This window comes from Helianthus annuus, chromosome 6 (assembly GCF_002127325.2).
Source record: "Helianthus annuus cultivar XRQ/B chromosome 6, HanXRQr2.0-SUNRISE, whole genome shotgun sequence".
Taxonomy (NCBI): Eukaryota; Viridiplantae; Streptophyta; class Magnoliopsida; order Asterales; family Asteraceae; genus Helianthus; species Helianthus annuus.
Window position 1 is genome coordinate 48,304,368 of NC_035438.2, and position 23,887 is coordinate 48,328,254.

Genomic DNA, 23,887 nt, shown 5'->3' on the forward strand with positions numbered 1-23,887 from the left:
ATGTGTTTTGAGCTCATTTCAGACCCTTTTGACCCCCGTTAAGCCATTTTCAAGGCTCTAAAAGGTCAATAAGGTTTAGATGACTCAAAATATGCTTGGAACACTCTCGGATGTCGGCTCGTTTGGTTGTACGGTCGCGTTGTTCCTTAAATTACGACGAAACTTAAACGGACGCGAAAACGAACCAAAGTAAGCGACGAACGGTATTTTTGCATGCCGATCACTAAAATAAAAATATTTTAGTGTGTAAAAAAATTTTGGATGTCCAGATGTGGTCAGAACGTAAGATATGAGCGAAAGTGCAAACTTACGTCGTTTTTGACAGTTTTAGTCCATGTAAGATCAAATAAGCATATTTTTGCACACCGAACCACTCAAAGCTTATTTCTAAGCTATGTTTAGGATATTTAGGGCATGTTTAACTTATGATAAAGTTCCAGAATGTTCGTTACAATACGAATCGACATACTTTCGCAGTTTGTCGAAATTAGTCCCTGTAAGCGAATAAACTTGATTTCGACACACCAAACCTTCCAAAACTTATTTCTAAGTTATGTAAAGGTTATTTAAGGTATGTTAAGCCTATGTCACTATTCCGGAGTATTTGTCACGTTAAACTGATTACGTTTACGCGTCAGTTCGCGTATAACTTTCTAGAAAGCGATTTAGAGCTCGAAATCGAACGAGAATGGATATGTGCAAATGATACACATATTTATACAAATCCCAAGTATGAAATACAATATTTCATTAATTTGGTTTTTGTTTGATGGCCGTGGAGGCACAGATGTCACAAATAGCACCTCGGTATGGAATTCGTACAACTGTTATGTCATTTCGCTCATGGACACCTATATATAGGTTCCAGATTTCGCTCCAGACTACACCAGTCCATATAAGCGAAATCAGATTAACCATATGAGCGAAATCAGCTTGTCTGATTTCGCCTGAGTGTACACTTGACCATATGAGCGAAATCAGCACCTAATACTTCATACATTCTCCTGCTTTCTCGTAAAACGTGCTCTAATATATACAATGCAATCTAAGACTCGATCCAAGACGAAGTCGACAGATGAAATGCACCAACAAACTCCCCCTCAGATCTTGACGAGTCGCTCATCGAGTTTTTGACAATATCATGTCTTCACTTCTTCAGTCTTGATCAGTCTCTGGGCTTCTCCGTCACACCCTCAAAATCCACAAGCGGAGTATTACAGTGAGGCGTGTGACTGACCAGGATCATACCACCAATTATAATAAACATTAAATAAAGTAAAGTAAAACCAAACGTCTAAAGTTCTCCAAACCAAAGTCCAAAACCAAGTTGAATAGTCAGCGGAAGCGTTTAAGTTCAAAACCAAAATTTAAGTTTTTAATTTAATAAAGTTTTTCATGAACACGCAGCGGTTCATGTCCCACAACGACTCCTGCTCCCCTGCAAGCTCCAGCTAAACCTCTAACGACCTGCAAAGCATGTAACAGAGAGTCAACAACAAAGTTGAGTGAGTTCACAGTTGGTGTTCATTATTAAGTTGTTTCAAAACCAGGAGTTCATTTGTAAGTTGTAAGTTAATCCGTTTACCCTGTTTCCCAAACATATCCATAGTTGGTGGGGGCTTCCCCATGTTAACCACTAGACCCGTTTACCATATCGACCACTGACTAAAGTAAGTTGGTGCCCTGACGTCAATGTCTATCATCATTGAGTAGTGCCCAGATCCATTAGTTCACGCCCGTCCTCTGCGGCACGGTGTGAGGCTTGTCAAACCTAAATAGCGCTATCTAACTAATGACCCGCTCGCCATTGGCCTGGCGATTAAGTCGATATAAAAAGGAGGGACTTCATGATAGAGAGTTTTGGTCTAGTATCCGTGTTGTCACCCTTCAGTAAAGAGGGTGTGTACGAAATCCCCAAACTAGGAGATTACGCAGGTTTCCAATCAAAATCCTTATCGCATGTTGTCACCCTTTAATAAAGAGGGTGTGTACGTGTCCCAAACCAGGAGATCACGCAGTTTTGGTTTCAATCCTTTACCCATTCCCAACCCTTGGGAATCACATGCCTTGTGGAAAGTGTGAACTCACCTTTGCTTTGCTCGGTAGATAAAGCGTTTGTCCTAAGTTGGTCAACCACGTCCTATTATGGTTATCACTTATTAGGACAGTATACAAGTAGTCACATATTAATAACACGTATCTAACACGTAGTGTTCAACTAACGATCATCATATGTTATATCAAATTATGTATGTATTCACAGTTATTTCATATCTTGACAGTTACACATGAATCAGAGTGAATCAGTGTATTTCGTAGTGTGAAGTTCATTTGTCAAGTGCAGTCATTACTGTATGCGGTCAAGCTTTGAGATGTGTGGTTTAACTAGAGCAGTTATCATTATAAATCATATATCAAAATCAATTATCCATAATCACCATACAGTTACACAAAATATTAATCACTAACTAAAACCTTTATTTTTTTTAAACTTATTCATCTTTTAAAATAAGATAACTCTACCATTTCTACACGTCTACTTTTAAATGGAAAATTATAAGCTATCTTTTTTTTATATTTTATTACATATACAATCATTTATTAATCAAGTTCTTATATAACATGTCACATAATACTTCTGTATAGTTTATATTCTATTTGTTTTCAATAGTTGGAACATGAAAGGGGTGAATAAAACGTCAAAACCATCAGACTACAAATTCACTCTAAACAGCAACATTTTTCGCTCTTTATACCATAAGCAACAAGATCTCAAGCGATACAGGTTCCTAACAAAAATTTAATAGGTACACAGCTAGCACCCATATTCCATAAACACCTGAAATACTTAACAATCAAAATCATCAGTTTGATTATAACTTATAGCAAGGCTAACATCAAACAGATTGTCATGCGATCGTTATAACCCTTTTTATCCTCTTTTCATATTTACAATTTCAAATGACAAAGTGTATCCAAGTCTAGCACAACAATAGTTCACTTTCCATCAACACAGTTTAAAAAAAATCATCCATATCTATCAATTAATTACAAAAATGCAGGTGTTCAATCATAGATATATATAAGCAGCCAACAATTTTATGCACATCAAAACTTCAAAATATCAGAAACACACAGGTACATACTCGATGATCGACTCCTGCCGTCCCTGCCCCAGGATTCCTGCGCCGCTGTGATCGGTCACCCGGGTCCACTAGCTCGACAACTCGCAATCACTACCGCAACGCCACTAGCCGAACCCACCTTCGTCACTGATCTGTTGTACCGGCATCAAAACACGCGGCCGCTGCCACCAAATAACGACCGCCGCCTCCGTGACCCGTCGGAGTTCTGCCGAAAGGCCGTGAGCTGAAACACCACCACCGGTGTTATTACTTCTTGCCAAAACATCGGTCAGCCGCCAGTCGCCCCTCATTCAATCACCTCCTCTCCGAGCCACACAACTTCCACCATCACAGCTCTGCTCATCCGTTGATGCTCTGTTCACCACCGCCTCTGAAACCCGCCGGAGAAGAAACGGCTCAGCCGCCATTACTTCCACGGCCACCAGCATCTATCTCGCCTTTCTCCCTTCTTCTTGGCTCTCTCTCTCTCTCTCTCTCTCTCTCTCGGATTCAGGTGTGTATGCGTGTGTAGTGGTACAAGAGTGTTGTGTCTGGGGTGTGGCTTGCTCGCTGGAAATCGTCGCCCGAAGTATCGGCTCCGGTCAGCGGAGCTGCAGGAAGAGACGAAGGGGTGTTGGAGTATGTGTGTGCGGCTGGTATTCTTTATTTGCTTTTAATGTTTTACAAAAAAGTGAGGGTGATGGGGATTAGTATTGTATTTATAGTGTAGGGTTTCTAGGGTGTGTGGGTTAGGCTTGGCCCACGGGTATGAACCCATTAGATGTCGTGATTTGTTTAATACGAACTCCCCCATAAATGTTAACGACTTATTATAACAGTAACATGTATTTATATTTATATATGTTAATTTAAGTATGTTGGGCCCGGGTTATCAATTTAAATTATGCGTTTCTCTCGTCATGGTTTATTATTATTTTCCAACTAATCATAATAATAATAATATACATAATAAGTACAGGTGTTACTAAAATACCCTTTTCTCGACAATGAGAGTACGGGTTGTCACATTCTCTCTCTCTATCTTCACTAACAGACTCCCTCTTAATGTCAACGGAATCTTCAGTGATAATCTTCAATCATGACAACTCTTCAATCTTGATCGGTCTTCTTCAGGAATATCTCCGGGAAACATGTACCCGGATCTTTCTCTGGTTCTAACTTTCGTCAGACTCCCCCTTTCATCGGTCTGGGATCGCTGTCTGGAATTTGTTATCACCTTTGAAATCAAATCCTGTTTTTTTTAGTTTAAGCTCTTCTCAGGTTCTGAACTTCATCCTGGCTTTCGTAGCCTACACAACTCAAACACACAATTATAACAAAAAATATTGTGATTCAACTAAATGAATCAACTAAACGTTTGAGAATTTTTCACATTTAAAATTTATCAAAATTTGAAACATTCAAATTCTGATTTAACATTTCAAACTAATTAACCAAACCATCTGTTCATCACGTTTAGCCTCTGAGATTTTGAATATCAGCTTTCCAACATCACTTGTCGAAAATATTTTTGGATTTTTCAAAATATGTAAACTAAACAGAAATTTTAAATGCAGGAATGGAATATGTACAAACATATTTTTGTGAGTTTGCGAAAGAGGATCAGATCAGTTTTTAGACAAATCACAAGCACCGTTAAGCTTTTAATCGTTTTAAGTTTTAAACGATTCACATAGATTGACGATATTGTTGTCCACATAAACTCAAACTAAAACTTTCGACATGCTTACCGATGCGTTAAGGTATATTAATTTCACATTAAATTCTTATGGACCCCACGATCTCAACATATCCCCTCATCATGCAGTACACTGACTCAAGTAATGCCTTTAAACTTTGATCAACTGTGATTTGTGCGAAAACAAATCCATTTGTTTAAACATTAACGATCAGGTTGATACTTCCGTATACGCAGAGAAAGTCCAATGTTTAAACAAAATAAGAAAATAAAAATAAGTTGAAGTTGTTTAGGCTTTAACCACCAGGTCGATACTTCCGTATACGCAGAGGTGATCCAAAGCTTAAACGAAACACCAAAGAAAATAAAGCAAAACGTTTAGGCACTAACATTCAGGTCGATACTTACGTATACGCAGAGGATGTCCAATGCTTAAACAAAATAAAGAAATAAAACAAGTTTAAATCTTTGCAAAAGAAATACACAATCACAGTGTCATTTTTAGTGAAGTTGTGAAAGTTCACAAACTTAACAAGTTTTTTATGCCTTTTGGTATTCAGCGATTACTGAGCAGGCATACAATCAAGAAGGACAAAACTAAGCACTATGCTTTTGATCAAGTTTTCCACTAGAACTAGGCTTTTTCTTTATGTTTGTATCGTTATTTGCAAATCTACTAGTCTAGCTGAGCCTATCGTCACATCTTTAGTGAGACCGTTTATCACTTTTAGACTTTACATTTCTTTAGCATGCTGTGATAGTCCACTGATTTTCTATCATTTCCTCTTGTTTCAGCAAAACTCATTTTTAAATTTTTTAATGTTTTTGACATTTTCAAATTTTCTATTTTTTTTAAATTTTTACTCCCCCTAAAATCAAAATATGTTTCAATTTTGATTTTCTGGGAAAATTTGAAACAAACTGTACAAACTTGACAACTTGATGAGAATCACTTCAACTCTCTATCCACCTGGCATAAACAATCAGAACTCCCCCTCACAACAAACTATTTTCCCATTATGATTTCAAAACACTTAAGTTTGTTTTAATCAAAATGGCTTTTTCGGAAAAATTAGTTTGTTTACCAATCATTTGTAGGTTCGGGGCCACTTCATCACCTTGTTTTCGTAATACATATGACAGATTTTACAATTTTAGCTTTAAATTTCAAACATCACTTGTAGAAAATCAAGTACAACTTAATGTCCCTGATTTACCACATGTAAGGCGAAAAATCACCAAAGTGAAATTTCTCAAGAAATGTGCCGATTCATGTTCCACGCTTACCAACCTGGGAACTCCGGCAAGTCAGGCTTTTCTATTTGAATAGATTCACCCATGCCTGACAATCCTTGGGTGATTTCGAATTCTTGTTCAACAATGGTGGAAAATTTGCATCATCCATTGTTAAACCCGAATTCTCCTTTTTTACCTCAACCAATAGCTCCTCTGGCTTTGACGAACCAGAATCATTGCCTGCACATGGCTTGTCTGACTTTGATCTGTCAGATTCATCGCCTGAAGGTGTCTTGTCTGACTTTGACACGTCAGATTCATTGCCGACCATTTTCTTCTTCTTCTTTTCTTCTTTCGTCCTCAGATTTGTATCTGATGAATTCGTCTTGCTTGACTTTGCAATCGAGAGAGTCGATTCATCAAAACTCTTATTCGATTCAACTAGGGAAGCTGAGGACAATATCTTCTCCAGATATTCTCGTGCCTTCTTCTTCTTTCGCAGTCTGTCTTTCTGCCCCTGAGAAAGTTTCACTTTCTTCTCTTGAACTTTCTGTTCTTGAACTTTTGGTTTTTGAACTTTTGGTTCTTGAACTTTCAGTTCTTTTGGCTTGACATTGACTGGAATCTTTGCCAATTTCTGAGAATTAGCCCTCAATCTTTCATTTGATCTCCTTGGGCAATCTCTGGCAATGTGACCTCTGATGTTGCAGTTAAAGCATCTCCTCGTCTCATAACTCCAACCTTGGCAGTTAACAGCAATGTGTCCTTGATAACCACATCGGTAACACACTCTGTTATCGTACCAATCACCATTGTCAGCCCAAATGCTCAAATCAAAGCACTGTTTGGCTTGGTGATATTCCTTTTTTCCTTTTGATTGCTGGATTTGACTTTTGAGCACTGTGGTCCGACCTGCACCACTTATTACCAACAATTTTTGAGTTTTCATTTTTTAGTTTTTGTAATTTTTGTTTTTGATTGGATGATCGATCTGATTAGCTGTTATTCTCTTTTTGAACATTTTTCACATTTTTACATTTTTGTTTTTGTTCTACAATCTTCTTAACAAGTTTCTGTGTTGAACATTCACCTGTTTCAGTTGATTGCAAAACAGTTTTCTGAAACTTTTCTTTTAATTTCAAAAACAAATTTTGTTTTTTAATTTTTTCATTTTCATCATCAGATTTCTCATCACAATCTTCAACTTTGACATTGTCAAAGTTTGTGACATTGTCACTTATTGGAACAAAATTGATCGGTTTTGGACAGGGGATATTTAAAAAATCTGATGAAGTCACAAAACCTTTCAATTTCTTTTCAAGTTCAACAATCTTGTTTCTTGAATTCTTAGCTTCGTTTTCAAGCTGAGATATTCGTTCAAGATGAGACTTGATTGATTTTTCATTCTCATTTTCCAAAACATTTAACTGTTCTTGAAATTTTGTTTCATTTGCCTTCAGATTCTTGTTTTCCAGCTTTATCCAGAAATCTTCATTATCTGAAAATTTCTTTTTGCTTTCAGACTCCTTTTCTTTTAACTCTTTGATTTTCTTTCGAGCATCTTCACCTTCTTTTTCAAGTCTAATAATTTTCTGAAGATGAGAATTTATCATTTTTTGCTTATCGATGTTATTTAGACTAAAAACATTTCTCCCATCTTCAAGAATTTTTATCTGACTTTGAAATTCCTTTTCAATTCTTGATTTTTCAATTTTAAAATTTTTAATCTTCTCTTCAAAAACTTTTGCCTTTCCTTTCAACTTCTTGTTTTCTAATGTTAAACTGTTCAAGTCACTTAACAGTTTATCATTCTCATACTTCAACTTCTCACAAGTTCCCTATAACATAAGAATCTGTTTATCATCAGTTTGCTTCTTATCATTCAACTTCCTGACTTCCAAAGTCAAACTTTTCGAATCTTTCATGAGTTTGTCATTTTCAGTCTTAAAGCTGTCACCTTTAGAACACACCGATTTAAAACTTGAGGATCCAAACTTCACAGATTCTTCAACTTTTGAAGCTTCTTCTTCCTTTGTCCTGAATGTATCTGCACAAAAAAATTTAACGAAATCAAGAGGATTCGCATTCTCATCAATATAACAACCCCTCTTCATATCGTATTTCATAACATATTTTGCTCTAATACATTCAACAATCCTTTTGTTCATCTCGTCAATCACATTTAAGCTCATATCCATCAAATTATTTTCCAAAACCTTAAACATTTCTTTCCTTTTCTTTGCATTGTCAAATTCATGAGTTTTAAGTTTACTGATGAATCCTTCTAGATGTAATTTTGAAAAATTTAAATCCTTTCTTAAATTTTTCAAAAATTCCCTCCATTCAATAGGTAATGCATTAGCAAACTTTTCTATCTTTTCAGCATCTGATAAAAATATCTCATGATTTTTTAAGTAACCAAGTAAGACTCCATATCGGTTCTCTAAATCTTCCAATGTTTCATTTTACAAACGTACAAAATATTGAAATCTTTTGACCCAAACATCCTTTTTCACACTTTTATAACTCTCATCTATAAATCCTCGATTCCAATCATTAAATATCTCAAAATAATAGTTTTCTTGTTCATCAAACATTATTGCCATTTTTCAAACAATCCCTACAAATCTCAAACAAATGTACACTTTCGAGCGAAATAGGTTTTTCGAGCGAAATCCCAATAACCACAGGAGCGAAATCACTGATTTTGAGCACTCTGGAGCGAAATCAGGTGGTCTTTGGGGCGAAATCAAGTGGTCTTTGGGGCGAAATCTCTATCAATTGTGTCACAAGAGCGAAATTAGCCTGACTTTAGAGCGAAATCAGATATTTTGAGCAGCTTGGAGCGAAATCAAGATGTTACCCTGGAGCGAAATCTCAAGAATGATGTCCTAGGAGCGAAATTAACCTGTAACTTTGAGCGAAATCAGGACACCAAGAGCGAAATCACAAAATGTCCATATGAGCGAAATCAGTTCGGAGGGTATTTTGGTCCATTTTTAGTCCGAATTTCAGTGTCAAACTTTCAGGGATTTGTTTATGTCCAATTATCTACAGTTTGTGAAATTTGGATCCAATTTTGACCGTTGAAACTTTCTGAAATGATGAAAGAAGGTGTAGAAATCAGAATTTTTCAGCGAAAACGAGCTAAATGGTAAGAACTCTTCCTCCTGAGCTCTGATACCACATGTAGGATCACGAAACGACCTAACGAGTCGATCAGAAGAGTGCTCAGACTGAATCAGAGGCGGAATTCATTGATTCAGTCTTTGTTTAGCTTGATTTCACTATTAACTACTGATTATATAGATTTAAACACAATTACAATCAGTCTTCACACTGGCAGCACCTCGGTATGGAATTCGTACAACTGTTATGTGATTTCGCTCATGGACACCTATATATAGGTTCCAGATTTCGCTCCAGACTACACAAGTCCATATAAGCGAAACCAGATTAACCATATGAGCGAAATCAGCTAGTCTGATTTCGCCTGAGTGTACACTTGACCATATGAGCGAAATCAGCACCTAATACTTCATACATTCTCCTGCTTTCTCGTAAAACATGCCCTAATCTATACAATGCAATCTAAGACTCGATCCAAGATGAAGTCGACAGATGTAGTGCACCAACAGGAATTGCCAGGACTGCCGCCAGATAGGGAAGTTGAATTCAGAATCCACCTGCTACCAGGGACAACACCGATTGCCAAAGCACCTTACCGTTTGGCACCCGCTGAAATGCAGGAACTAAAGAACCAATTAGACGAATTGTTGGAGAAAGGATTCATGCAGCCAAGCTCATCGCCATGGGGAGCACCAATTTTAAAAGTAAAGAGGAGCATGCAAAGCATTTGCACTTACTTTTAAGTCAGTTAAGAAAGGAAAAGCTTTACGCTAAGTTTTCAAAGTGCGAGTTTTGGTTAGAACAGGTACAATTTCTTGGACATTTAGTTAATCATGAAGGAATCCATATGGATCCAACAAAGATCGAGGCAATTACTAAATGGAAAACCCCTGAGTCACCAACCGAGGTTAGAAGTTTCTTAGGATTGGCCGGTTATTATAGAAGATTTATTCGAGATTTTTCTAGAATAGCCATTCCTTTAACTAAGTTAACCTGTAAATCCATTAAGTTTGAATGGGGACCAAAACAAGAAGAAGCCTTTAGAATCCTTAAGCAAAGTTTAACCCATGCACCTATATTAGCGTTACCAGAAGGAACAGAAGACTTTGTAGTCTATTGTGACGCTTCTAAGTTAGGTTATGGATGTGTGTTGATGCAACGTCAAAAGGTTATAGCTTAAACATCTAGACAGCTTAAGAATCATGAAGAAAATTATTCACCCCATGATTTGGAATTACGAGCCATAATTTTTGCCCTTAAGATTTGGAGACATTATCTTTATGGTAGTAAGTTTACTGTATTCACAGATCATAAGAGCTTAAGATATGTTTTCGGGAAAAAAGAGTTGAATATGAGACAAAGACGCTGGATGGAAATGCTTAGTGATTATGATTGTGATATCCAGTACCATGCGGGAAAAGCCAATGTAGTGGCTGATGCTTTAAGTCGAAAGTATCACGAAAAGCCAAAAAGGGTACGTTCTCTTAAATTAAATCTACAAGTAGATTTAAACGATCAGATTAGAAAAGTTCAAGAATCAGTAATCAAGGAAGATACTGAAAAATTAATAGGAATGACTAAGGAATTAGAACAAGGAATAGATGGAATTTGTAGATTCCATAAAAAAGAGAATGTGGATACCTAAATTACGAAATTTACGTCACCGTATATTAGAAGAAGCTCATAAGTCTAAATATATGATGCACCCAGGAAGTGAAAAGATGTACCGGGATTTAAGGAAAAATTTCTGGTGGATAGGAATGAAAAAGGATATAGCAGCTTATGTATCTAAGTGTTTAACTTGTTCACAAGTAAAAGCTGAACACCAAAAACCCTCAGGTTTGTTACATCAATTAGAAATGGCAGTTTGGAAATGGGAATTGATAACAATGGATTTTGTTACCAAGTTACCCAAAACAAGAAAAGGTAATGATACAATCTAGGTGATTGTAGATAGACTAACCAAGTTAGCTCATTTCCTACCAATGAAGGAAACTTTTAGTATGGAACAATTAGCCAAATTGTATGTAAATGAAATCATTTCATTACATGGAATACCTTTATCAATTGTTTCTGATAGGGATAGCCGTTTTACCTCTCATTTTTGGGCAAGTTTCCAAAAAGCAATGGGAACCAAGTTAAATCTAAGCACAACATATCATCCTCAATCGGATGGGCAAAGTGAAAGGACAATTCAGACAATGGAAGACATGCTTAGAGCTTGTGTAATTGATTTCGGGGGTAATTGGGATGATCACTTACCTTTGATAGAATTTTCTTATAATAACAGTTATCACACAAGTATCAATGCTGCACCATTTGAAGCACTTTATGGACGAAAGTGCAGAACCCCAGTCTGTTGGGCAGAAATTGGGGAAAAGCAACTATCTGGACCTGAGATAGTGCAAGAAACAACCGATAAGATCATTCAAGTCAAGGAATGACTGAAAACAGCACGTGATCGACAGAAGAGTTACGCTGATAACTGACGCAAACTTTTGGAATTTCAAGTAGGAGATAAAGTATTGCTAAAAGTCTCTGCTTGGAAAGGAGTGGTAAGATTCATCAAAAGAGGAAAGCTAAGTCCTAGATATATTGGACCTTTCAAGATTATTAGAAGAATAGGACTTGTAGCCTATCAGCTACAACTGCCAGAGGAAATGGCAGGAATACATGATGTATTTCATGTATCTAATCTCAAAAAGTGCCTAGCTGATGAATCACTTGTTGTACCTCTTAAGGATATAGAGGTAAATGAACAATTCAAGTTTGTAGAGAGGCCTCTACAGATTGAAGATAGGAAAATTAAGAATCTCAAGCACAAGAGATTAGTTCTAGTCAAAGTGAAGTGGGATTCCAAAAGAGGACCTGAGTACACATGGGAGCTTGAATAAAAAATGCAAAAGAAATATCCGCACTTGTTCTAGTAGATCTCGAGGACGAGCTCTAAAACAAGGTGGGGAGGATGTAACAACCCTCGGTAAAACCAACACCCTCATAATAGTTCCGATACCCTAGTATATCTTAAAATGTCCTAATATGTCTTATATTATACCCGTATGTGAAAACCGAGCTCGAAATAGATCATAACATATAAAATAAATTAAAAATAAGAAAAATGGAGTTGAGGCGGGCTGCGTAGACCCATCCCAACCATTCACACGGGCGGTATCAAGATTGAACCTGACATCGTTGATTTCTTTAGTTCAAACGGGCCGCGTAAGAGTTTATGTTAGTTAACGCGGGCCGCGTAAGATCATGAAACGCGGAAGCGTCCTAAGCTGACACGTGTCGGCATCGTGGCGAGTCTACAAGCTGACCCAGCTAAGCTACGCTGTTGACCAGCGTTGACACGGGCCGCGTAAGCCCCGCTTATCCTTTACGCGGGCCGCGAGAAACCCAAAATCAGGCCCTATATAAAGAAGCCTCGGGGTTTCACTTTCCGTCGTTCACAATTTCATTCTCAATCTCACTTTCTGAATTAGAGGCATTATAGTCGGGTATTATACCCCTAAAATAGCGAGGTTCTGCTACGATGTAAGTATTATAACCCCTTGAGACGTATTAGATACTCTGCCCGATTGATCTAGGGTTCCGTAACGGCTGTCGTGGTTCTGCCCGACGTAGTCGCTGGAATGCCGTCTCGGGGAGGGTATTACTAATGTTAAACTGGGTTATTATACTAACACACGTGCATTTGCGTAAATTATAGATTATTCCCAGGACATCCTTACTGAAAACCCTAAAACAGCAATGTCAGTTGATCCACTTTTTGTAAACCTTTTGTTACTATTTTTACAAAACCTCATTTAATTAAATATATACAAAGCAGTTATTGAGTATTTGTAAAGAATACAATTATAGTGGGTATGTTGGGGTTTTGTATACAAAATTTGTTACTGGCGTGGTAACATTCCACAAGTTGAGTATGACAGTACCACTGATGTTAATTGTTATTTCTTGGAAACAAATGTAATTGCGGATGTGACCTCAATACTGTAAAATGATTGGTATTTCAACTTGATTAAACTGGGATTCACTCACCAGTATTTCCCACTGACAATATGTTTTTAAAACGCGTTTCAGGTAAAAAAATGTGAAAGCCAAATAGAAGCCAGCTGGACAGCACTGAAGGCTTGGAAAAGTGGCAATAAAGTTACCTAAAAAGAAATAGATGTGTTTCTTAAATAAAATAGGGTGTATCCCTATGAAATTATATGTACTTAAAACTTGGGTTTTACCCATGTATTTAATATTATAAAAATGTGGTGGTTTACTCTGATAAAATATTTCCTAACTACGGTCCTGATGGATATTTCCGCTGCCAAATTGAATAAATAACGTGATACCACCGAAACTGGCTTGCGACTGCCCATTCCTGGGAATTTGGGATCGAGGGCTGTGACAACACACGCTCACAACATTTCCTCCAAAGGTTTGAAAAGCTTCCTCCTATTTTTCTGTCCAATGAATCCCCTTTTTCCTTTTGGGGTTATTAGTGTCGAAGGCTGCATTAATTTAGAGAAATTCTTAATAAATCTCCGGTAGCACACAGCTAGTCTTATGAATTGTCGTACTCCCGACGGGGTCTTTGGCGCTTCTCATCGTTTGATTGCCCGAATCTTAGACTGATCTACATGCATGCCTTTCTTATTCCTCAACAATCTCCATAGTCAACTTTAAATGTTACTCATGATTCTCTTTGATTCGCGAATAGGCAAGTATATCGTCGATGAATATTATCACGAATTTATCCATTTAGGGTTTCCATGCCCTGTTCAGGAGATCCATGAATAAAATAGCGCATTAATTTAGTCAAAAAGGCATGACTAATAACTCGTAATGGGCATATCGTGTTCAAAAAGCAGTTTCTCGAAATATCTTCGTCAACAACCATCAACTGATGATACCCTGATCATAGGTCGATCTTCGTGTAATAGTAGGATCCCTATAGCTTGATCGAACAAATCGTCAATCCTTGGTAATAGGGTACCGATTCTTGATAGTCAACTCATTCAGCTCTCTGAAATCATCACACATCTTGAAGGATCCATCCTTCTTTCTCACAACAAAACAGATGCACCTCAAAGCGAAAAGCTTGATCGAATGAAACCCTTGTATAGTAGCTCTTGAAGTTGATTCGACATTTCCTTCATCTCAGACGGTGCTTAATCTAGAATGAGATTTTGCAATTGGTTCAGCACCGGGTACCAAATCGATCTGAAATTCGATCTGTCTCGCAGGGGGCAATCCAGGTAAGTCTTTTTAAAAAAACCTATGGATGATCACGAACAATAGGAATCTCTTTGATATTCCTACATTTGGCCTTCATATCCACTACGTTAACAAAGAACGTAGGATAGCCTTTTCGCAACAACTCGAGCATCCTCATAACACTGACGACTCTCAACACTCAACACTTGATGTGTGTAAAATGCAACACATAAATTACATCTAATGAGGCATAAAACTAACCTTTTTTAGTACTAATGTTGGAAAAAGTGTGCTTTTGTCTTCCTTTTGTATTTTCAGGGTTAAATGAGCGTAAATGAAAAAAAGAAGCAAAAATACAGCTAAATCTAACATAAATACACGAAAAGGAATAAACGTGGCATGCCCGACCCCTCGACAGCATCTTCCCAAGCAAAAACAGAATAACAGAAGGCTGAATACGCCCCGTGCCCAGTAGACACGGGGGGCGTGCCCAAGTGTCTGCAGAATGGACGAAGTTGTAGAAGCTTCTATTTCCCAACACGGGGGCGTGCCCAGCTCCACATGGCCGTGGTCAACACTAAGATTCGCATAATCCAAGCAAATCTTGATAGTACAGATAGGCTTCTGCACATGGGGCCGTGCCCAGTGGACACGGGGGCGTAATCAACTAATACAGACAAACTGCATTAAATGAAGAAAGAGAAAGAGGATGGACACGGGGCCGTGTCTGGGCTTCTGTGCAGGCTATAAATAGAGGTGCTTGGTTCATTTCAAAGGCATCCCTTGATAAACCACCTCTCTCCCACTTCACCCACACTCCACCACCATCACAACACCCACATCCACTACCATCATCCATCATCCATCATAGAGAGTGTGTAGTAGTCTCGGGATCCAAGATTGATAGTAAGATTTGTTGACAATCAAAGGCCATGTTTGCATAAGTCTCTTACATCACTTGGTGAAGACAAGCATTTAGTGTAATACTTTTGTTTTTTTATCTTTTCGAACTTTTTATTTGGTTTTGTATTAATGACTTTAATAACTAGTTTCTTATGTTGAAGGTGAAACTTCCTTATCATTTGTTCGTGGTGTCCTGGTGTTATTTTACTGTCTATATAAAATAAAAGATTTACACCATTCATATTTCCATGGTTTATGTGGAGATATGTTGGCTACCTGGTAGAGGGTTAAGGGAATGGTTTGGTAAGGTTCTAGCCTTGTTCACTGTATAGATCCTGCAAGGGCCTGGCTCAAGCTTACGAGGACCTTCTTCAAACCCCACTGGTATTGGATGGCGGGGGTGTGAATGGCTTGATCCTCTCAAATGTAAACTGTAACACCCCGTGTTTTCAAAAGTCAAAGTCAAAGTCAAGATTGAAGTCAAAGGAAGAAAAATCGCTAAATGCGATCTTTCTGTAAAACCCGTTAGGATCCTTTAATGATATCAGTCTCAAACTTGTGATGGTGCGGAAAAAAATCACAAGCCGATTCAAGAACGAGTAAATAAACAAAACAATAATAATAGAATCACAAACCGGAAATCTTGCATTCAATGATAAAACAAAGACCGATACAAGATCTCTAAGCTATTCTCGGCTCCTTCCTTAGTCACAGCCACTGATCAACCTCAACCAAGAGGTTGAGGTTTGTTTAAATACAAAACAATTGGACTTAAACCTAGGCCCATTGCGACAACTAACAAACTAACCCAACCCTTACAAAATCGGCCCATATGTTAACTAAACCAAACATAGAAACAACCCTTCAACTATGCTAACCTACATGAATAAACCTTCAGGTTCCAACAATCTCCCCCTAGGTTTATGCATGCAGGTTCTTGAGACTTCAATTGTCACGATCACCACCCAGACGATCCTTAAGTCCACCAAAACCTTTAGTACGAATATGAATGGCTGAAGCAACAGCTGCAGTCCATCCTTTAGCAATCTCTTCATACTTCTCAGTAGCTCTAATATGATTCTGTGCCAACACCTCCAGATCCTCAAGGGCAAGATTAAGTAAATCCACTTGATCCACTAAGCGAAAGCTTACATCACCATCACAAACAAACACAGCCTGACCAAGACGCTCATCATAAGCCCAGAAGTGTAAAGACTTCAAAGCACCTTTTGGAATCTTTTTCACCAACGGAATTGTCTTTTCCTTGTCAGTCACAGGCCAGTGCACAATCTTCATACGCTTCTTGGTGAATGGATCTCTAACTCCTTTAACTGGTTTAACAAATGACTCTGCCGTACGCATCGACGGAAAGTTATGGGGAACTTCCCTCTTCAATCTCTCGAAAAACACATGTCCAGGACCTCCAGGTTTGTCATCTACATACGGTACCTTGGACAACTCGGTCAAATCAACCTTTGTGAAAGACTGAAACTGACCTGGGTGTTTATACCACTCGACAGGGCCCACTTTCCTTTTAATCCACCATCTCTTTCGATCATGATCAAAACCCCAGCTAACCACTCCAGAACGATTACCAACTTGATCGTAGAGAGTTTCACCAACATCCATTAAATGGTGAGTTGCATGAGCATCATCATCATCTGGATTCAGATTCTTGTTCTTCAAAATCACCAACTCTCTTTTCTTCTTAATTTTTTCAGCCTTTTCTTTGTCTGCCACTGGATCAGTGACTCTTTTGAAGTATTGTTCCGTAGCAGCACTTTTCTCAGCATCATCCTTTTCGAAAGCTTCTCTTCTGTTTTCAACATCAGTCGGATCAGAAAACTCTTGCCCAAACTTCTTCTCCAGCTTTCCACGTAAATCATAAACCATAGTAAACAGCAAACTGACATCTCCTTGAAGTTGTTCAATTTGTTGATTCTTTTGCACTATGATATCTTTAAGTTGGATAATCTTTGCTTCTTTATGAATCGAATCTTGCTCAACCACAATTAGCCTTTTCTTCATTTCTCTCATACTAATGAACTCATCATCATCACTTGAGTCATCATCAAAAGGCATCCTCACTGGTTCTTCAGGTCTCTTACCACTTGAACTGCTAGGTATGTCATGAACAACTTTAGATGGACCTGCAGATTCAGAGACACCAAGTGACATAACATCAACAGAATCAGTATCAACACTTGTAACTTGAACATCAACAGTGGTGGTATCAGTATCATTTCTTTGAGTGTCAGCATCAAACTCAAAGATATCTACAGTAGCGGTGGTGGTATCAGTGACACTTTTCTCAAAGTCGAAGTCATAAAGACCTTCATCATCTTCATCAGTATTCATGGGTTGATCTTTGTTTTGCTCAACATACATTCCGAGCCGAGGATCCCTCCTTTTCCGCTTCAATGGTAGGGAATCTGGATCCTTTGGGTTCTCACTAGACTCTTCATTAGAAACTGAAAGATCAGAAGGAGGATTTCCCATCTTTTCAGTTACAGATTTTAACAGCAGAGCCAAACTTTCAGCAGAAATCACAGGTGGAGCAGTAGTAGCAGCAGTAACAGCTTTAGCTTCAGGAGGAAGCTCTTCATCTTCACCAGAATCACACATAATTTCAATGCCTTCATCGTCAGAATCAATTGTTAAAAACTCTGTCTCAGGCTCATCTTCAACACCCCTCTAAATATCATGTTCTTCAGCAACAATAGCATTTGTAGGCATAACATTCTCTTGAACAGGTTGCGCTATCACTGGATTAGCAACGACATCTTCAGTCTCTGCAAATTGACCAAATTTCTCCAACGAAATTAATCCTTCAAACTTCTTTTCAGTACCCTTCTTTGGAGTGAGAGCACCAAAACAAGCTGGACCCATAGGCTTCAACTCCAATGTGTTTCCAGATCTCTCCAACTCTGGATAACGCGCATTAAAAATCATTTGCAAAAACCTTGGATACATGAGAAATTTGTCCTTCCTGACTCCTAACACATTCCTTTTCATAGCTTCTAGAATATACTTCGAATAATTGAACGACTCATTTGTTATCACACAGACTAGAGCAGCAGCCTGTGTACTGTTCAGCTGATCCGTGCCTCCTCTGTTCTCGGTTATACACAAAAGAAACATGTGCAACAAGAGTCGCCAATAAGGATGCACAAATTTCTTAACCAGAGGTGGATATCTTCCTTCATAACTCAGTCTAGGCAAAATCGCTTCAACTGTGCCAGCTGGAAGTTCAATCGAATCTGTTTCTTGATCATTGAACTGTAGAACTTCTCGGATCATCTGCTCTATCACAGTAACAACCTTCTTTTGAACTTCAGAGACAATAACCCCCTTTCCTTCAACAACTTCAATTTTCGCATTCTTCCAAAACTCTTGAACAAGACTTTCGTAGATAACTGGATTATCTCGTAATGCGTGAATGATACGGCAGCTGTTGAGACCTTTCATCAATGAGGTATACAATCTTCTGTGCTTCTCTGGAGGAGGTGCTAAGTATCCTGCCTGATTGTGTGTTGAAATAAACTTTAAATCCATAATCTGCACATAACAGAAGTGCATTACAAACATTGACAGTTATATTTTCACAAAACTTTAAATTTCAATGTCAACATTTTGACCACATCAACAACACCATAACTCAGATTTTTTAATCTTGACTCGAGACCTGTTGCTTTTGACTCGAGACCATGAGTCGAGACCATGAGTTCTCGAGTTGAAATCATGAATCACAAAGTCGAGACCATGAGTCGAGACTGCTGAGATCTCGAGTCGAGACCTTGAGTCGAGACCTTGATATCTCGAGTCATAATCACGAGATTGTGACTCGTAACCACTGGTCTCGAGTCCTAATGTTATCTGAGTCGAGACCTCCACAAACAACTTTATCCTTCAGACTTTTTGAATCAAAATCCCAAAACATCGTATGATTAGTTCGAAGACCAAAATATATAAAAATTAGGGTTCTTGGTCATCTTCAAAACATCATCAGATCATCATCAAATCATATGCAAAACTTCAAACAAAACTTCATCATACCTTAATAAACAGTGAATCGAGACCAGAAACACAAAGTATGATGACTCAAAACCGGAGAGTCACGTCGGAATCAAGTCAGAAACACAAGATCAGAGACGCCGGAACTTTGAGAGAGAATTTCAGAAAGTCTCGAGTGAGAAATGAGGTCTCGACTCGAGACCTTTGATTTATACCTCAACCCAACTAAGTGGGCCAATGATTTTGGGCTGGGACAAACTGTTTGGGCTGATAAAAAGGGCCGATAACTTTTAAAAGGATTCTCCTTTAATAACTCAAATATAATCAAATCCCTTTTTTAAAGAAATAGTTAACATTTTAATAACCCATTAAACTTTTAGAGCATGATTTGCAAAAACCTACAAAAAAATAAATAATAAAATAAATTATTATTTACAAAAATAAATTAGGAAAATAACAGAGATTACTCAGGGATCAAATCACAGGATTTCGGGCTTAACTTCACTTATCAACACTGATCTACTACCGAATGATCTAGACGATTGCCAGTATATTTGTCCATCTAAACTCATCTCCCCAGACCAGTTCCATATAACTGCCTGTAACGTATTTTATCATGTTTTAATTTCTTAACAATGAACACCCAAGCAAATACTAATCAAATCCCGGAAATATAAACAGCACACTCTATCATGTATGAAGCTTCCCTACCACATATTTCACAAGTCCAATCCATATCTCTGAAAGCTTAACTGGGAATAGGTTGAGAAGAGAACAGAATAGATCTTTTGTAGAGATGATATAATGTACAGATCAAATGAGTTTTTCTCAATTTGATATAGGTTTCTTGGGGATTCTTTTGGGCACTAGAGGGCCTCTTTCGGGTGTATTAGATCTACAGCGCGACAACGTACAGCTAGGTCAACATGTATCTGGATGCAGCAGAAGCTGTCGTTGCCTAGCACCTCTAGGTCAGCATGTATCTGGATGCAGCAGAGGAGGTACACGACTTTTTCAGAGAAGATTTCAGAGTCAGATCAAAATTGTGTGTATCGGGACACATACAGACATTCAAATAGACATGAGCTAAATCCAAGTGATTTTCTTTCCTGGGGTCATGTACTATTTTAGTTCTAAACAGACACAGCCAACATTTTCCAGTCTAAAGAGTAGAGCCTACTGATGTGTGTAAAATGCAACATATAAATTACATCAATTGAGGCACAAAACTAACCCTTTTTAAGTATTAATGTTGGAAAAAGAGTGTTTTTGTCTTCCTTTTGTATTTTCAGGATAAAATGAGCGCAAATTCACAAAAAAAGCAAAAAGACAGCTAAATCTAACATAAATACAAGAAAAGGAACAAAAGTGGATTGCCCGACCCCTCAACGGCATCTTCCCAAGCAGAATAGAGAAGTCAGAAGACTGAACACGCCCCGTGCTCAGCCAGCACGGGGCCGTGCCCAAGAAGCAGCAGAAAAGACAAACCTATAGAAGCTTCTATTGCCCACCACGGGGCCGTGTCCAGTGAGCACGGGGGCGTGGCGAAAGTATAGCAGGCGCATTAATTGTAATTGCGGATTACAATTAATGAAGAGAGATAGTGTCAGACAGGCACGGGGGCGTGTCCAGCGGACACGGGGCCGTGCCCAGCCTTTTGTTCAGCCTATAAATAGGAGTGCTTGGTTTCATTTCAACTCATCCCTTGGCACACCACCTCTCTCACACTTCATCCACCACCCACCACCACCACAACACCATCATCCACCACCATCATCCATTGTCCATCATAGAGTGTGTGAGTCATCTCGGGATCCAAGATTCATCGTAAGAGTTCTTGACAATCAAGGCCATGTTTGCCTAAGTCTCTTACATCACTTGGTGAAGACAAGTGTTTAGTATAATACTTTTTATTTTTAATCTTTTGCACTTTTTATTTGGTTTTGTATTAATGACTTTAATTACTAGTTGCTTATGTTGAAGGTGATCTTTCCTTATCGTTTGTCCGTGGTGTCTTGGCATTATTTTACTGTCTATATAAAATAAAAGATTTTCACCATTCATACCTCCACGGTGTCACACCCCCAAAATCCACCCGCGGAGTACCACCGCTTGGGAGCGTGACTGACCAGGATCAAGCCATCAATCATATCAAACATAGCATTTAATATAAAAGTAATTAATGTAAATCATCATGACATGATTGATGTTTCAAAACCAAACATCGTTTAAATAGCGGAAGCATAGTATGTAATCTCAAAATAATTATAAGTTCGAATAATGTTCATGAATCCAAATCCCACAACGCCCTGCTCCTCCCTGTGCAAGCTCCATAATGTACCTAAGGTCCTGCAAGGCATGCAACAAATAATCAACAAACTAGTTGAGCGAGTTCACAGAAAGTAAGTTCATAACATATTGCATAAGTATAGCTAGTGGGGGCTTCCCATACTAGTCTGTACTAAAGGTGGGGGCTTCCCAAACCTTATGTTCATATTACTGGTGGGGGCTTCCCATGTTTATCCTGGCTAATGAGGGCTTCTCATTAACGGTACTTACTAGACTAACTTCCGACCATGTGTTCTTCTTTACCGAGAACAGGAAAACGTACAGGGTCACGTAGGCTTTACGTGACGTGCCCTTCCCCGAGGACAGTGGTACGCGTGGGGGCTACGTAGGCTTTACGCAGCGTGGCCTTCCGACCTGGAAGCCAGTGAATGGTATTGGGTTACGTAGGCTTTACGTAACGTGTCCTCCCGACCCGGGAGACATATGGCAAATATACTGGGTTACGTAGGCTTTACGTAACGTGTCCTGACTAACCTGAGGACGATGGTCTATAGTCTGGTATATGCGTAAGTACGAGTAACTCCTTTTACAATAACATATCCAACCCACTTCCCAACCCGGGAATCCCATGCCTTGGCTATGTGAACTCACCTTGGTTTGCTCGGCAGATACACAAAGGAAAGAGGGTTCTTGAACTAATAGTGGTCAACCACGTCCTAATAGGGTTACCACACAAGTCAGGTTCGGTTCAAGTAATTCACGTATATATATATATCATAGCAACATGTAATGCACGTAAACAGTCAACATGTCGTAAACATCACTTGTGATTTGAATGTCCAATCCCAAACTATACCCGGCCCAGAATTATACAAGTCCAATCATAAATGTCTCGGCCCAAATAATATAAGCAGTCCAATAACAATCGATCATAAGATTGGGCCCGTGGCAGTGAAGGCCCAAACAGTGTTTGAGCATAGCCGGTCTCGAGTCGCAACCGGCGATCTCGAGTTGCAACCGGAGATTTCGAGTCGCAACAGCTGGTTACGAGTCGCAATGGTGATCTCGGTTCGTCATGGTCCGGTTACGAGTCGCAACGGGACTCGCAACCATGGTCTCGGCTTGTGCTGTTTGTGGTCTCGAGTCGAGACGGTGAGGTTTCGACTCGCAACCTGAGTCGGAACCGTGTGTGTAACTGGTTTCCATAATTCCTGTAACAATCACTCCGTGATTCTAGCAAACAACTTAGGCAGTTTCACAATTCAGATCAATTAACAGTTTTTTTTCCATAATCCAACAAGCATACTATCGATCAAACAGGACTTTTGTCATGAATTTCGTATGAACATTAATAATCCAAAATCAAGAACATTTATCTAAACACATAAACACATCCGATTCTAACATTCACGAAGCCAATCAATGAGCGTCAACTAATCCGATTTAGTTAGCATATTAACCCGTTACAATCTGATTTAATCACGTATACATGTGGCCGATTACAATCATACAATCACCTATATCCGATTCATGAGCAAGCCAATTATATGAACACTAACTATCATTGATCCAATCTAAAATTATCATACACAACCTGTTAACAAGACTCATTCGGCATCAAGCAATCATATTCGAAAACATCAACATACACACAAACAATAGTACATCAAGCACTAACCGGTTACAAGTAGAGGAAAGTGGTGAAGGTGAGGCTGCCCTTGGTTCCGGTCGAGAGAAAGAGAGTGTGTGTGTTCTTGATTGCAAGATTTTGTGAAAAACTAAAACCCTAATGATATGTGGGTATGTATACGTATGAAGGGAAGTGGGCCGAAACCCCACATGGGCTACCTCAAGGTCTCGAGTCCAACCATATGGACCGAGTGGGTTTGTGAAATCAAGTGGGTGTTGTGCGTTTTGGGCCATTCATAACATATATACACACATAATGCACATTCATAACATAGCATTCATTAAATCCAACATATAATTCGGTTCTCGTAAGCACGTAACGTTACATCACAGTAAGTCTAAAGTTCGAGTTGTCACATTATCCCCAACTAATTGGAAATTTCGTCCCGAAATTTGGTATGCACTCGCTGAGGAAGCTAGGTAAACTGTATTGTTCACTGATTTTCCTGGGGTGTCACATCCTCCCCCCGTTGATCTGGAATTTCGTCCCGAAATTCCGAAGTAGTAGCTTCAGCCTCAGTAGTGGTAGCATTGGTTTCGAATAACTGGGGGTACTTTTCTGTCATCCTATCTTCGCGTTCCCAGGTGT

At 38.7% G+C, this 23,887-nt stretch overlaps 1 long non-coding RNA gene across 1 annotated transcript; it reads right to left on the reverse strand.

Moving 5' to 3' along the window:
• Positions 1-1,281: 1,281 nt before the first annotated feature.
• On the reverse strand, positions 1,282-3,812 carry LOC118479794. The gene is made up of 3 exons (XR_004860826.1): positions 3,147-3,812; positions 2,089-2,140; positions 1,282-1,467 (listed from the first exon to the last, which is right to left on the reverse strand). It is a non-coding gene; the product is annotated as an uncharacterized LOC118479794 (long non-coding RNA).
• Between the last annotated feature and the right edge of the window lie 20,075 nt (positions 3,813-23,887).